The 15,341-nt window shown below is 37.9% G+C and overlaps 1 protein-coding gene across 1 annotated transcript in view; it reads right to left on the minus strand.

Annotated features, from left to right (window-relative positions):
- The window catches only part of WDR47 (WD repeat domain 47), a 54,267-nt gene extending 40,134 nt beyond the window's left edge, over nt 1-14,133 (minus strand). Inside the window, exon 1 of the mRNA XM_059927110.1 lies at nt 13,872-14,133. The gene's annotated coding sequence lies outside the window, so the exon portion shown is untranslated. The remainder of the gene's footprint in view (nt 1-13,871) is intronic.
- Nucleotides 14,134-15,341: the final 1,208 nt, after the last annotated feature.

The raw sequence follows: 15,341 nt of genomic DNA on the forward strand, positions 1-15,341 counted from the left end.
AGATAATTCTTACTAGAAAAGAATGGCTTTTGCTAATTTAACTCTCAGAAAAAATAATTGTAAACTCCCCTCGAATCTTAGAGGGCACTTCACTTAAATCACCATATACCAATCACACTACTTAATACAGAACTGAGACTAATTTTCTAATGATTCAATACATCCAATGTTCAATACATAATTTTCTAATGTTCTATAATTTTCTAATGTTCAATACATCCAATGATATTAAACATTTTATAGGCCTCATATTATTCAACATTCAGTCTAATACTAAGTAACTCTGGAGTTACTACGAATCTATGGCAATAGTCCCACAAGTTTCATGCTGCCATCATTTCTGATCAATAAAGCCTAAGAGAAAAATGAGTAGTATATTCTTACAAATACATATTTTACACTGACTTTATATCTAGATTTTGAATAGATACAAAAAATGTATCTTAATTACCCTAGAATTATTCAGGGTTTTAAAAAATTCATTTAAAAAGATAAGTTTTAATTCTATACTGTAGAATTCCCAGTAGAAAAGTATGATATTTTAATCACCCAACCCAGAATTTTAACTCTTATCAACTTTACTGTTGCTGGATACAACATAAAACATAGACACATAACATAATGACTATATCTTAGAATTATTCTTTTCTAACCCACCCTGTGTTACTGAAACATTTGTAGAGGCTCCCAAAATCCTAGCTATGTAATTTAGAAATTAGATATGTATATATTTTTAAACATAACATAAAAGCATGATTCATGAACATTCTTTAATCTCCTTGAACTATTAATCACTACAAAGCTAGAATTTTTTGCTAATTCAGAGGAGTAGAATTCAATAATAAATGCCTCTTCCCCTCCCCTCAGGGGGACTGCAAATCAGTAAGATTTAACTAGCTTAGGAACCACTAAAATTATTTTTTAATGAGATGTACAGTATATAATAAGTGTTCATAAATTAACACTTATTAACTTAAGAAGCAAAAAAATTAATGAAGAAATGTCTCTAAAAAAGTACAGAGTAGATGTTTTTGTTTGCAACTGTTCTAAAAGCTATTCAAGGGAATTCCCTGGCAGTCCAGTGGTTAGGACACTGTGCTTTCACTGACGAAGACATGGGTTCGATCCCTGGTCAGGGAACTAAGATCCCACAAGCCACGTGATGCAGCCAAAAAAAAAAAAAAAGCCATTCAAAAGGATAAAGCTCTGGCCCTTTAACCTATTTAGCCAAAATCAGCCTTGATAACATCTTAGGTAGACCTGCCAGCCCATGGTACATGTGAACAATTACTCATCAGGCACAATTTATATAGGACGAACAATAAAGTGTATTCCACTAAAAACAGAAAACAAAATGGGGGAGGAGGAATCAGAGTGTTTCAGTATTTCCATATGAAATGATAGATTTACTGTAGGAAAAAAATCACAGAAACATGAACGCTATGAATTTTCCTTTAAGAAATAAATGTTTACTTATATTCAATATCTGGACTAAGTGAGGTAAGAAAACAAGAGTTTTCTTTAAAAATAAATATATCTGGAAACCAGCTGGAAAGTGGTTAGTATTTTAGTACTAATATACAATTAACACCTACAGAAACTAAATTCCAGATGGCATCTCTATATGGACTCCTGCTGATTACTATCTTAGTGAATCAAGATTAGAAGAATGTATTAGAGGGCAAAAAATAAAATTATTTTTAGAAATCTAAGATTAAAGGTAAAATGTTAACAATAGATAAGAAAAAAAAGAATGGTAATAGAAATATATTGACTTCTATGTATATTTCTATACATAGATACGGAAAAAGTTTCATGAAAAATATATCAGTGGTAGCTTTCTAGCCAAATATAAATAGATATTTAAATGTTCCTTTGCAATGAGGTTCTTCTTCTACTTACTTATAATACAGATTAGAAAGGAAGAAAAATGCACAAGGCTAAGAATGATTCAGAAGCTTAAGGCTGAGAACGATTCAGAAGCATAAGATTAAGGGAATTAAGGCACAGCCACTAAATATTTTATAGTCAAGAAAAAAGTGCATAAAAAGGCTCCATTAATCCCCATCTCCATCCTAAACAATAAACACCACTTTCTTTAACCTTCCAAGAATTACAGAGTGCCTAACGCTGAACAATAGTCCTTTACCATTCCAGTTTACAGGCAAAAATGCAGATAAAGAAATGAAGTACTATGAAGCTTTTTCATAAAATATCAAACTGCAACATAAGACTATGGTAATTTTTCCTTAAAAAAAAGAAAAAAAAAAGAGTGAGAAAAAACTTGCTAGCTATCTCTTTAATAAAATAGCATTCCAAAAATTTATGTTGCTGCCAGATCATTTAATTGTAAATGTCTGGTCCTTCAGGAATATAAATGTGACATTGCAAGTCACAATTTCTATGGGCCTCAATTTCTTCATACATAAAATAAGAGGGTTAGTTTAGCTAATTTCTATGATTTCCCTTCAACTTTTATAATTTGTTTTAACTCACATTTCAGTAACAGGAAGCATATATTCTTAGGGGGAAATAGCAAGTCTGGAATAATCAGAAGTCTCTGATCCTTAGGTCAGTTTAATAAGAAGAAAGAAAAGAGATTTGTTTTAGATCATTTAAGTAAACAAACAAAAGAAAAGCCCTTCTAACTGCAAGGCTCTGTCACGTCTGCTAATCGGCTAATACGGATGCAGTGTGTGTCCCTTCTTACTGCTGACAGCTGTTCTCTATTCATCAATTATTTTAATTTACCTTCTGGAACTGTGAATGATTTTTGGTGTGAAGAACAAATTGTTTAAAGCAGGTGCAGCTTTATATAGCTATAAAAAGAGAAGAATCAATTAACATAAACAATATGTTGTGTATATACATAAAATATCTCTAGAAAAAGACACAAGAAATTGATAAAAATGGTTGTCTCCAAGAGGGAAAACTGGATAATAAAGAATAGAAATGGAAGACTTTTCACTATATACCCTTTTGTACCTTGTCAATTTTGTACCATGTACAATTATTACCTATTCAAAAAAATTGAAATACTATACATGAAACATAAGTAATGAATTTCCAATTGCAAAAAACTGGAAAGAACTAGAAATATAATGAATATAATGTATTCATTATGTATATAATGAAGCAATAACATTTCAGAGTGATTTGTATTTCTTTTATAACCTGAGACCTCTTCTCAGATCGGATTCAAATATTATTTCACTCTTTCTTTATGAGATTAAAGTATTTGAATTATTTGCATATTCGAACCCACAAGTATTTTAAAAACATATTTAATTACTAAAGTACTAAAAATGTACAAGACAGGCAGACACAGGCTGTGTAACTGAGTCACATAAAAACCAGAAAAGGTGGACTTCCCTGGTGGCGCAGTGGTTAAGAATCCGCCTGCCAATGCAGGGGAAACAAACAGGTTCGAGCCCTGGTCCGGGAAGATCCCACATGCCCCGGAGCAACTAAGCCCATGCGCCACAACTACAGAGCCGGTGCGCCTAGAGCCTGCGCTCCACAACGAGAGAAGCCACCACAATGAGAAGCCTGTGCACCACAACGAAGAGTAGCCCCCGCTCACGACAACCAGACAAAGCCCGTGTGCAGCAACAAAGACCCAAAACAGCCAAAAATAAAAATAAATAAATAAATTTATTTTTTTTAAAAACAGAAAAATTTAAAAATTGCTAAATTTGGCACTAAAAATGTAAAATGTAAATCTTCCATTTAACAGAAGTTGCCATAAAGTTAAAAGACAAGGGTCAAACAAGGACCAAATACAATACATATAAACAGCAAGTGATTACCATCTAGAACATAAAAATAGCATCTTCAAATCAGTATCTCCCCCAAAATTCCAGCTGAACAATAAGCAAAAACTCCAGACAATTCACAGAACTACAAATAACCAAAGAATTTATGAGAAGATGTTCAACTTCACTAGTAATATTAAAGATGCCATTTATGGAAAAATTAAAAAGACCTGATAATATATAGTGTTGGCAAGAGTGTAAATGCCCCTTCATATGCTGTGTTAAGAATATAAATTGGGACAGACTTTTTTTTTTTTTTTTGCCTGAGTTGGGTCTTTGTTGCTGCACACAGGCTTTCTCTAGATGCGGCGAGCAGGGGCTACTCTTCATTGTGGTGCGCAGGCTTCTCATCGCGGTGGCTTCTCTTATTGCAGAGCACAGGCTCTAGGCACACAGACTTCAGTAGTTGCAGCACGTGGGCTCAGCAGTTGGGGCATGCAGGCTCAGCAGTTATGGCTCGCAGGCTCTAGAGCACAGGCTCAGTAGTTGTGGCACACGGGCTTAGTTGCTTGGCAGCATGTGGGATCTCCCCAGACCAGGGATTAAACCCATGTCCCCTGCACTGGCAGGCAGATTCTTAACCACTGTGCCAACAGCGAAGTCCTGGGACAGACTTTTTGAAAGAGAATTTGACAGCATGAAATTTTCATCTATGAAAATTTTAAATGCATATACTCTTTGACTCACCGATTCCAATTCTATTTCTAGGAACCTATTCTGCAAAAATACTTGCAAATATATACAAAGATACATATACAAAGATGTTCCTAAAGATTTGCTCGTAATAGACAAAAACTAGAAATAAACTGAGCTCTCATCAATAGAATTGTTAAATTGTGGTAAATTCATACTATAGAATACTAATGCAGTGATGTAGATCTACTGTACCTTAGCAATAAAAAGGCACATCACAGAACAATACAGCTATCAATAAATATTTGCTGAATGGATGAATATAAATAGGCCTATTTATCTTTTTTAAAAGGGAGGGCATAATATCTCTGTGTCTAAATAAATGACAAAGAGAGAACTGGAGGGATACATATCAAACTGTTCAGAGTGGTTACCTCTGAAGAGAGGAATGAGATTGGATAGAGGGCAGGGAACTAGGAAGGGAAAGGGGTTGAAGGGAGTTTTTTTACTCTTTATCATCTGTATTACCTGAATGGTTTACAATCAATATATATTCATGCATTACTTGTACATTTATACATACATTTCTTATATAAATAGAATTTTTAATTTTACACAGAAAAAACTGTGAAAATGAAAAAAAATTATAGAATTAGATCTCAAAAGTTCTCTTCTATATCAAGGTACCAGGTAGAATAGAATCCCAAAGATAGGATTAACTGCTACATTTACAATGCAAAAATTATTGGGTACAAAAACTATTCTAGGATCTTTACTTATATTGTTTAATTGATCTTTATAACAATCTTACGAGATTGGCAATTTCATCCCCATTTTACAGATGAAGATACTAAGCTTTGTAAGGTTAAGAAATTAGCCTAGTATTTATATTAAGGCTGAACATCTCACTAGCAGCTGAATACTTCTTTCAGAAGTGTGGCAGGACATAAATCCTGATATCAACATCCCTGTCAACACCATCCAGGAAATCTCTTAAAAGTACCTGAGGGAACCTATTTAATTGTGTAACAAAACAAAGGGGCAAAGAGGAGGAAAAAATATATATATTTAGATTAACTTTTAGATCAACTTTTCATTAGTTCCTTAAACATCTGGGCTGTCTTATCTTGATAGACAGGCAAGAAATTGCCTCCTCCTCCCCAATTCATATCCTAAGCTTTGTAACAATGAAAATTAGAATTTCTGACTGTGAAAGAGTAAAAGAAATAACAGACATAGAGGAGAGGCAAAGAGAGACAGAGAGATAGAAATAGGAAGGGACAGAAGGAAGGAAGGAAGGAAGAAAATACAGTAGACAAAGGTTAAAACCCTAGAACAAGATCGGAACCATAAGTTGACCAGATTCTAAAGCTCTTCCTACTGTATCACACTGATTCCCAAGAAAGGGAAGGGCATCAATACTTTACAAAAACAAGGAAAAACATAAAATGGATAGAGTCATCTAAATATGCTAAAATGAAAAACCTTCATTTTACTGAAATAATATATAAAAATTATTCCAACAGAGGTCCATAGTTCTATGATTCTTCAAATTATTTTTCTATTAAACAATGTTAATAGGGTGGGTAAACAAGCTAGAAGTCTACATTAATAACAATCTAATCAGACTTTTAAACATACCGTTTTAGCTAGAGAGACAAAATTATTAGCTCAACTGTGTCAGAAACTAAAATGAAATTAAAGATTATTTTTTATTTTAAAAGATCTCTCCAGGTCCAATAAAATATACTTCCTAACCCTACTTGATAAACCACACTTAATTTTTTTTTTAAGATAAAGGATGTTCTTTTATTTATTTATTTATTTATTGGCTGCATTGGGTCTTCGTTGTTGCGCGTGGTCTTTCTCTAGTTGCGGCAAGTGGGGGCTACTCTTTGTTGTGGTGCGCGGGTTTCTCATTGCGGTGGCTTCTCTGGTTGCGGAGCACGGGCTCTAGGCATGCGGGCTTCAGGAGTTGTGGCTCGCGGGCTCTAGACTGCAGGCTCAGTAGTTGTGGCGCACAGGCTCAGTTGCTCCATGGCATGTGGGATCTTCCCTGACCAGGGCTCGAACCCTTGTCCCCTGCACTGGCAGGTGGATTCTTAACCACTGCGCCACCAGATAAGTCCCAAAGGAGTTTTAAATAGTTTATTCCTTAAATTATCACAGCAGCTTATGGTAAACATTCAAATGTTTATTAAGCAAAATTTCAACCTATAAAAACACATGTAAATAAGAAATGTAGAATTGTTTTAAGATTAATATTTGTACCAAAAATTTTAATTTTAGACTCTAATCACAAGTTAATGCTACATCAACTAAGATCAAAGTGAATATTCATATAAATTCATATAGTATTCTTTATTTATTTGCTTATTTGTTTGTGTGTTTTTACCTTATCTGTGGTAAAAGGTATGCTTTATCTAAGAACACAATTTAACCTTTCATTATATGATGAAATCGCTAGTATAGTTTTCTGTCACACCTAAAGCCAAGGTACCAAAACAGTGCTTTGTAAAATAGATTAAAATTATCCTTTATGTTCTTTTTTTACTGCCACGCTTTTTTGTTTTCAACGAGAAAAGTAGAACTTAAGATATTTGAGTATGCTTCAAAACTGAACTACATAAAAAATGGTTTGTCGGTAAGTATAGGACTATATTTATTATATAGAGGTACATTCAGAAACATAAGAAAATGTACTGAACCAAGAGTCACAAAAACTTGAAAACGAACTAAAAATAACACAAATTATACAAGTATTAACTATAGAAGGAAGTACAACAGAGTACATACTATATAATTACCCATTAAAGTTTTCCATCCTTAGCTTTTCTACTTCCTTAGCATTTATAAACTTATCATAGAATTGAGTTGGAAGGTACCTCTGTCCACTCTCTAATTTAGTACAGAATATCTGAACACTTAACTCTGAGAGATGGTCTGCCAACCTCTACATAAATGCCTCCAACAACAGAAAATTTCTATAACCCCCAAGGCACCTATGGAAGACAGTCTCTAAGGCGGTCACCAATAAGACTACTAGTGTTTTTACATCATTTTGTAGTCCCTGGCCCTTGAGTGTGGACTGGATTTACTGACTCACTTGTACCCAAGTGCAGAGTGGAAGTCCTGGGATGTCATTTCCAAGATTTATAAAGAGATGGTAGCATCCATCCTGAGGGCAGGCATGTGCCCTCTCTCAGACTGCTCACTCTGGGGGAAGCCAGCTGCCATGTCATGAGGCAACCTTGTGGAAAGGTCCAAGTAACAAAGAACTGAAGGAAGCCTTCAGTCAACAGCCTATGAAGAGTGGAAGCCCTCAGTCCAACAAGGAACAGAGGTCCAGGTCACTGAGATTGGAAGGACATCATCCCCAAGTCGAGTTTTCAGGTGAGACCACAGCCCCTGTAAAAAACTTGACTGCAACCTCAAGAGAGACCTAAAATCAGAGGCTCCCAGCTGGGATGTTGGGACCCTCAGAAACAGTGAGATAAATATTTGCTATTTTAAGCCACTTAGTTTTGGGGTAATTTGTTACACAGCAATAGATAATACAGAATTCCTTTAATTTTTTCTCAAGTATAAAAAGGCATTTTGTTTTGTTTTCCAATATTGAATTAAAATCTACTTTCATCTAAGTATGTCTTTGGGTCAGCATAATAAAAATCTGTTACGTTAAAAACTTTTACACATTTGAATCTGACAATCATCAGGTCTGTTTCCCTACTTCCTTCAACCATTCTTCACATACCTTCCAGATCCCCTACAATTCTAGTCATTCTCCTCTGAACATTTGTTAATCTCTCTCTTTAAAGCATCTGAAATAGAACACAATACTCCAGGTATGGTCTGGTCAACAACTGTACACAGTGAAATTAACAATTCCCATTATGTGGGTACTATACAGTGAACACACCTAGACACCTAAAGTTGCTTTACATCATCTAGTTGTGAGATACTGTTTTTTGCACTTCCCAGAATTTCATTTCAAAAGCTTTTCCTAAAGTTGGAAAGAAGACCAACCCAATTCTATTTCCAAGCTCTCAAAATAATGTAAACAACAAAAAAGCAAAATTTACAAAAATTTGCAAACAATATATACAGTAAGGTGTTAATATCCAAAATATGCAAAGAACTCATACATCTCAACATCAAAAAACAAACAACCTGATTCCTGATTAAAAAATGGGCAGAGAATCTGAACAGACATTTTTCCAAAGACATACAGATGGCCAACAGGCACATGAAAAGATGTTCAACATCACTAATCATCAGGGAAATACAAATCAAAACCACAATGAGATATTACCTCACACATGTCAGAATGGCTATTATTGAAAAAGACAACAAATAACAAGTACTGGTGAGGATGTGGAGAACACGGAACCCTCGTGGACTGTAGGTGAGAATGTAAATTGGTACAGCCACTATGGAAAACAGTACAGAGAGTCCTCAAAAAATTAAAAATAGAACTACCATAGGACCCAGTAATTCCACTCCTGGATATTTATCTGAAGAAAACGAAGACATTAATTAGAAAAGATATGTGCACCCCTATGTTCACTGCAGCATTATTTACAAAAGCCAAGATATGGAAGCAACCTAAGTGCCCATCAGTAGATGAACTGAGAAAGAAGATGTGGGGTGTGTGTGTGTGTGTGTGTGTATATATATATATATTTTTTTTATATACACACACACACACACATATATATATACGCACAATGGAATATTACTCAGCCATAAAAAAGAATGAAGTCTTGTCATGGATGGACCTACAGGATATTATGCTAAGTGAAATAAGTCAGACAGAGAGAGGTAAATACTGTATGATTTCACTTATATGTGGAATCTAAAAAACAGAAACAGTTATACATAGAGAACAAACAGGTGGTTGCCAGAGGGGAAGGGTGTTGGGGGAGAAAAGAAATAGGTGAGGGAAATTAAGAGGTAAATTTCCAGTTCTGAAATAAATGAGTCATGGGTATAAAATGTATAGTGTGGGGAATATAGTCAATAACTATGTAGTATCTTTGTAGGGTGACATATTGTAACTAGACTTATCATGGTGATCATTTTGAAATGTATAGAAATATCAAATCACTATGTTATATAACAGGAACTAACATAGTCTTCAATAATTATACTTCAATTATACTTCAAAAACAAACAAACTCATAGAAAAAAGAGACCAGATTTGTGGTTACCAGAGGTAAGGAGCAGGGGAAGGGAGAACTGGATGAAGGCTGTCAAAAGGTACAAACTTCCAGTTATAAGATAAACAAGTACTAGGAATGTAATGCACTACATGATAAAAATAATTAACACTGCTGTATATTATACAGGAAAGTTGTTGAGATTATATCCTAAGAGTTCTCATCACAAGGGAAAATATTTTTTTCTATTTTTTAAATTTTGTATCTATATGAGATGATGGATGTTTACTAAACTTGTTGTGATAATTATTTCATAATGTATGTAAGTCAAATTATTATGCTGTACACCTTAAACTTACCCAGTGCTATATGTCAATGGTATCTCAATAAAACTGGAAGAAAATAGATAAATAAACAGGAAAAAATGTTAAACCAAAATGGACATTAAGGCACCAATTTTAGCTGAGTTCTATAAAGCTTTCTCACAGATTTTATGTAAGTTCCATTTTCTTTTTCAATAGATCAACAAAAGTCACAAAACATGGCACTTAATCATAGAAACTCATTCATTTCACAGAATTCATTATTTAAATCAAATATATCAACTGTAAATAGTATAAAAATTTTATGTCCTTTTTCATGTAGTACTGTTTCTCTATAAAATAGTGTTGACTTGTGAAATGAGATCAACCTCCTAGTAGAGTGGCAAGCATGTGATTGGTGCAATATAAATTTATCCCCTTTAGAACTCATAAGGTAAGGGCATTGTCCTTAGGGTTGCTAATAACATGCTATGGAAGAGCTACTGTGCTACAGATAAAGTATAAAAATTTACTCTGGAAAAAGTTTACCTTGTTTTTTAAAAAAATTTTAGGTGTAATTTTGAAACACTGGGAATCCTGATTAGATCAATTATGTTAAAGATGCCACATGGAGAGACTCCTACTTGTGGTAACACGTTTGAAGTAAGTATTCATTTAAAAATACTTGTGTCTATTATGTGCTGGTACGATGCTGCATCCCTGGGATACAATGGTTGAGTTACTATGGTGAACAAGAAGATAAAACACAAAACAAGGGCTTCTAAGGGAGGGTGTGGTGTTTTGTAAGGTATCTTTTTACACAAACAAAAACAAACTCAAAATAAAAAGGAAGAAAAATCAGCTGAAATATGTAAGCTTCGGCTATTCAATGTAATGGTCTCAAAATTAAATGGCAAAAAAAAAAAGTATTCTCAGACATGGGTCAGCACTGGATTTATAACCTGAAGACCTGGATTAAAGTCTTCTGTATAAAAATAATATACATAAAATATAAAGTAAAGAGTATCATAAAAAATTACAAATAAAATGCCATGGAAGTTCTGAGGTATCTTGCTAAGAATGGGTCTGAAGGATTGTTAGTATCCTAACATGCAGAGATGGGAAGGGAAAAGGTACTAACATTTATTGTGCATCCACTATGTCAGATCCTGTGCTAAATACTCCCATCCATCACCTATATAACACTCACAACTCTCCAGTTTCATTTTACAGATGATTACACTAATACTCTGAGACGTTAGTTACTTGTCTAAGGTCACACTGCAAAAAGTGCAGAAGCAAGAATGGGATGACCGGGTCTAAAATCCTGTGACCTTTCCACTGTAACATTCTAACACATACAGGGGTGAAAACAAAGAGAAGATAGTTAGGATTCAAGTAATCTTGAGGCTAATGTCAAAGTTTTAGAAAACGGAATTCAACTTATTTCCTGTCCTATGTAGTGATTTGTCATTTATTAGCTGAGTAAGTCTAAGGCAATGCTTCTTAAACTTTTCTCCATAAGGACAGAAGAAACTGAACCCATCCCCACAGAGCCCATAAGCATAAAATTTCTTTGAAGTCTTTGAATTTTACCTAGAAATTAGTGTGAATATTACATTCTCCATATATCTTCTGTTTAATATAAAAACACTATTTTTTATCCAACTCTTCAAGTGAAATTGATGACAGCTCCATTAGTGTGTGCCATGTTCTGTGACAACAGATTTATCTCTTGGCACATTGCAGCTTATCGCTAATACTCCTATTTCAAAAGCAAAGGCCAGGGGGATAAAGTAAGCTATTTCTTGTTTATTCAAGAACCAATGATGCACACTGAGGATTATTTAACACCAAATGAAACTCAAGTAAGAGTTATTGGCCATAGCCTTATTTTCTAAAATATGAGAACACCCTACTGAAAGCAGGAAAGCAATCCTGACCCACATATAGGGAGGAAACACCCTTTTCTCCATGTCACCACAGTAATAAAGAACCTCTGCCAAGGAGTAAAGACACATCTTAATAGTTTCCATGAGCCCTTTTAAGGCCACTGTAAGAAATAAGGTCCTGGACCTAGAAATGCTAAATAGATCATAAAGAAAATTTTAATTAGCCATGTCAGTGCGCCATTCTGTTAAAAGGTAATCAACAGATGCCTTAAATTTTTTTCCAAAGTGCTTTCAAATACTTTATTTTGTTCAACTTCAGAGCTCATTCCCAGACTAATACAATAGCAAGTACTATCATCTGGAAATTAAGTCAATAGTAGGGTAAGTAGCTCTTCCAAGACTGCAATCAGTAGCAAAGGGAAACTTAAATCCTAGAAATCTGATTTCCAGCTTACTGAGCTACTGAGGAAAACTGCATCTTTTCATACTTATTTTGCAGCATATATCAAAGCATATCACACACTATTTAGTAAGTAACTAACTGATAAACTCGATTTCACAAACAGAAAAAGAGGCTGAACACAATTATGTAACTAGGAACATAAGATAGTACCCCTGCTCTCTTATGATACATTCCTAGTACTGGCTTTAAAAAAGAAAAAGAAAAGAAAAAGACAAGAATTAGGAAGTAGGAGGGTGGGAAGAAAACAGGTTAAAATTCCTTCACAAAAAAATTACATATCCATAATGGCATCAAATTCAAGTGTTTGTGTGTGTGTGTTTTTCCCCTAACAATATACTGTTATGGCTTAATTGGTTGGTCACTAAAATTTTTCTTTCCTGTGTGGAAGCAATCTACCCACTGAAACCTAAGATAAAACTGTTCATTACATTTTCCTCCTAAACGAGACCAAAGAATATGTCATATAAAGGAAAATGGGCTCTTAGGCGTTTCTCCTTTCTAGTAAAATTTCAAGGCAACACATGCCAACACTGGAGACAAAATTCTACTTGGGTTTACTATGAAGTAAAGGTTTATAGCATATTAAAGCCTACATGTTAATCTCTGTGCCATTAACTTCTTGAAGCATTCTAAGAAGTCCGCAGCAAAGGGAGGGAAATAAATGTTAGGATCACAACCTATGAATGTGGGTGGAACAAAGACTTCTCCCTTCATTATGCAGAGGGAACCAAGTTGCCAAAAATGCTCTGCTCAGATACCATGCGTGGTTACTGACTGCACCTCTGGGTACAGAAGAGAAAAAAATCAAATGCTGGTCAAAGGCCGCCCCTGCCTGCCCCCGCCCCTTTCGCTCAAGGCCTCGCCCCAGAGCTGCAGCCCCAATCTCTTTCTCCCCTACATAAGAAAGCGGCTTAACCCTAAGAGTTCTACAAGCTCCCGTTCCCGTGTCTCCTACGCAGACGCCCCCGGGACACCGGTCCAACCCGAGTTCCAAATCTAGTCGCTGTCCCCCTCCCCGACCCCGCCCAGACCCCCAAAGCCCTGCTGCCACTGACCACTGACGTCAGAAAGGCCAAACCCGGCCCCCGCGGGGCTGCCCCAGCCCCGCAGCACTCTCCCCTCCTCCCGGCCAAGGCGTGCCCAGAAAGGGACGCGAGCGCGTCCCTCGGCTGTCGCTCGGGCTCGGCAGAGGGGCGAGGAAGGAAGAATCAGCGCAGTCAGCCGCCCTCCCGCCCCGCAGCAGCAGCGAGGTGGGCACCAACCCTGCGCTGGCTTACTGCTCAGGGGCGGGCGGTGCCAGGGCGAGGGCCGTCGCTCGGCCCCCGGAGCCGGGTTGGCAGCGAGAGAAAGGTGTGGTTCAGGAGCGGCGGCTTCCCGTCGGGGCCTGGCCCCCATCCGTCGGCGCCGGGGCCTCACCCACGACCCCAGTCGCCACCCAGTCAGCACCCAAGCCTACCCAAGACCCTTCTCCGGGGCCGCGAACGCCGCCCTTGGGGGTCGCCATGGTCGCAGCCCTGTCAAGTGGTGACAGGCGGTGACGGGTGACCATGGCAACCCGAGGTGTGCAGCGCGGCCCGACCCCGCCTCCGCCTCCCGAAGTCGCTAACCTGAGGGCTCCGGGACGAGCCCGGAGAAACCGCGGAGGAGAAAGCGGCGCGGAGGCCGGAGGACGAGGCCCCCAAGCGGCGGGCTCTGGGCTGGAAAGGGAGTGTGAGGGCGGCGGTCTGGGCTCGGCGTCAGTCCTGCCTCCAGCCGCCCGCGCGTCAATCCATCAGCTCTTCAGCCTGTCCGTCCTCCCGTCTCCCCCTCCCGGGCCGGCGACCGTCCGCTCAGCCTCTCACACACTGCGGTTGTCAAGCGGCGCTGCAGCCGAGCACCAGCCCCGAGCCGCAGCCAATCGCCGCGCTTCCCCGAGGCGCCTCAGGACCCCGCCGAGCGGGGCGGCCAGGCAGGTGCCTGCGTCGAAGGGAGAGTCGGCTGGGCGGGCGCCAGCCCGGGGCACGGTGGGGACTGGTCTGGTGGACCGGCTCCCCGCTAGGGCTCCAAGGACCAGCTGGACTCGAAGGAAAAGCCGGCGCGGCGACTGCGTGAGAGACCAGCAGCCGGCACGCAGACCCTTTGGTGGCTGGTGACCCGGCGTCCCGAAATAGGGCGGAGGGGGTTGTCTCCTCCGAATCGAGAGTCGTCTGCGCATTAGAAGTGACTCTTAAGACTCCTCCCAGTTGATCTATTAATAAGGGATAACGAAATAAATCTCGCCGCCTTCTCCTCTCTCTGCTTTTCCAGGTCCCACTTCCTGAAGGCTCCAGCAGTTTAATTCCCCCTTCTTGATGCTTGAAGTATTTTTGTTATTTAACACTTAACACATTCACTGTTTTCCATCACCCGTTTTGATTGTAAGCCCCATGACAGCAAACCTCACTAGTTCCCACCCTATCGGTGCAGCAGCATTCCACAAATATACCTGATGCTCAACCGAGCTGAATTAAGCATTCAGGGGTAAAACCATGTAGAGCTAACGAAAGAATACAGGACACAAACCTGTAAGAACTCGGTCCTCACAAAGGCTAAAAGCCAACAGTAAGCGGGGCCTCCCAAAGTGAGGGAAATGTGGCAAAAGGGACTGGTAATAAACATCAGAAACATTTCTGGAAAGGAAGAATTTGACCCAATTCAAGATAAAAGAAGCTATAGCTTGAGGAAAAGGTTCTAAGAAAAATATTTACAAATTGATGGAAAACAATTTAAGCACAGACCTTAACTGCAAAACTTCAATTGCCTAGCCCTGATTAACTCCTGGAAGAAAGTCTTCATTAAGAATGCTCTCAGTGATAAGTGACAGAAAAATAAATGTAAACACAAGTTAATGTTACCCAGGGTCTTGATGTTAAAAACAACAGCAACAACAACAAAAACTTTACAGAACGTATGAAATGAAAAAGTGGGCAAATATATCTTGGGAATAAATAGTCTGTTGATTATTTTACCACTATAGTTTACCTGACAACTCGCTTCTCAATCTTGATTCTCAAATAATAGCAGTTACAAGAACCAGCATCACTTAAATCTTAAACTAA

This window comes from Balaenoptera ricei, chromosome 1, assembly GCF_028023285.1.
Source record: "Balaenoptera ricei isolate mBalRic1 chromosome 1, mBalRic1.hap2, whole genome shotgun sequence".
NCBI classification, from domain to species: domain Eukaryota; kingdom Metazoa; phylum Chordata; class Mammalia; order Artiodactyla; family Balaenopteridae; genus Balaenoptera; species Balaenoptera ricei.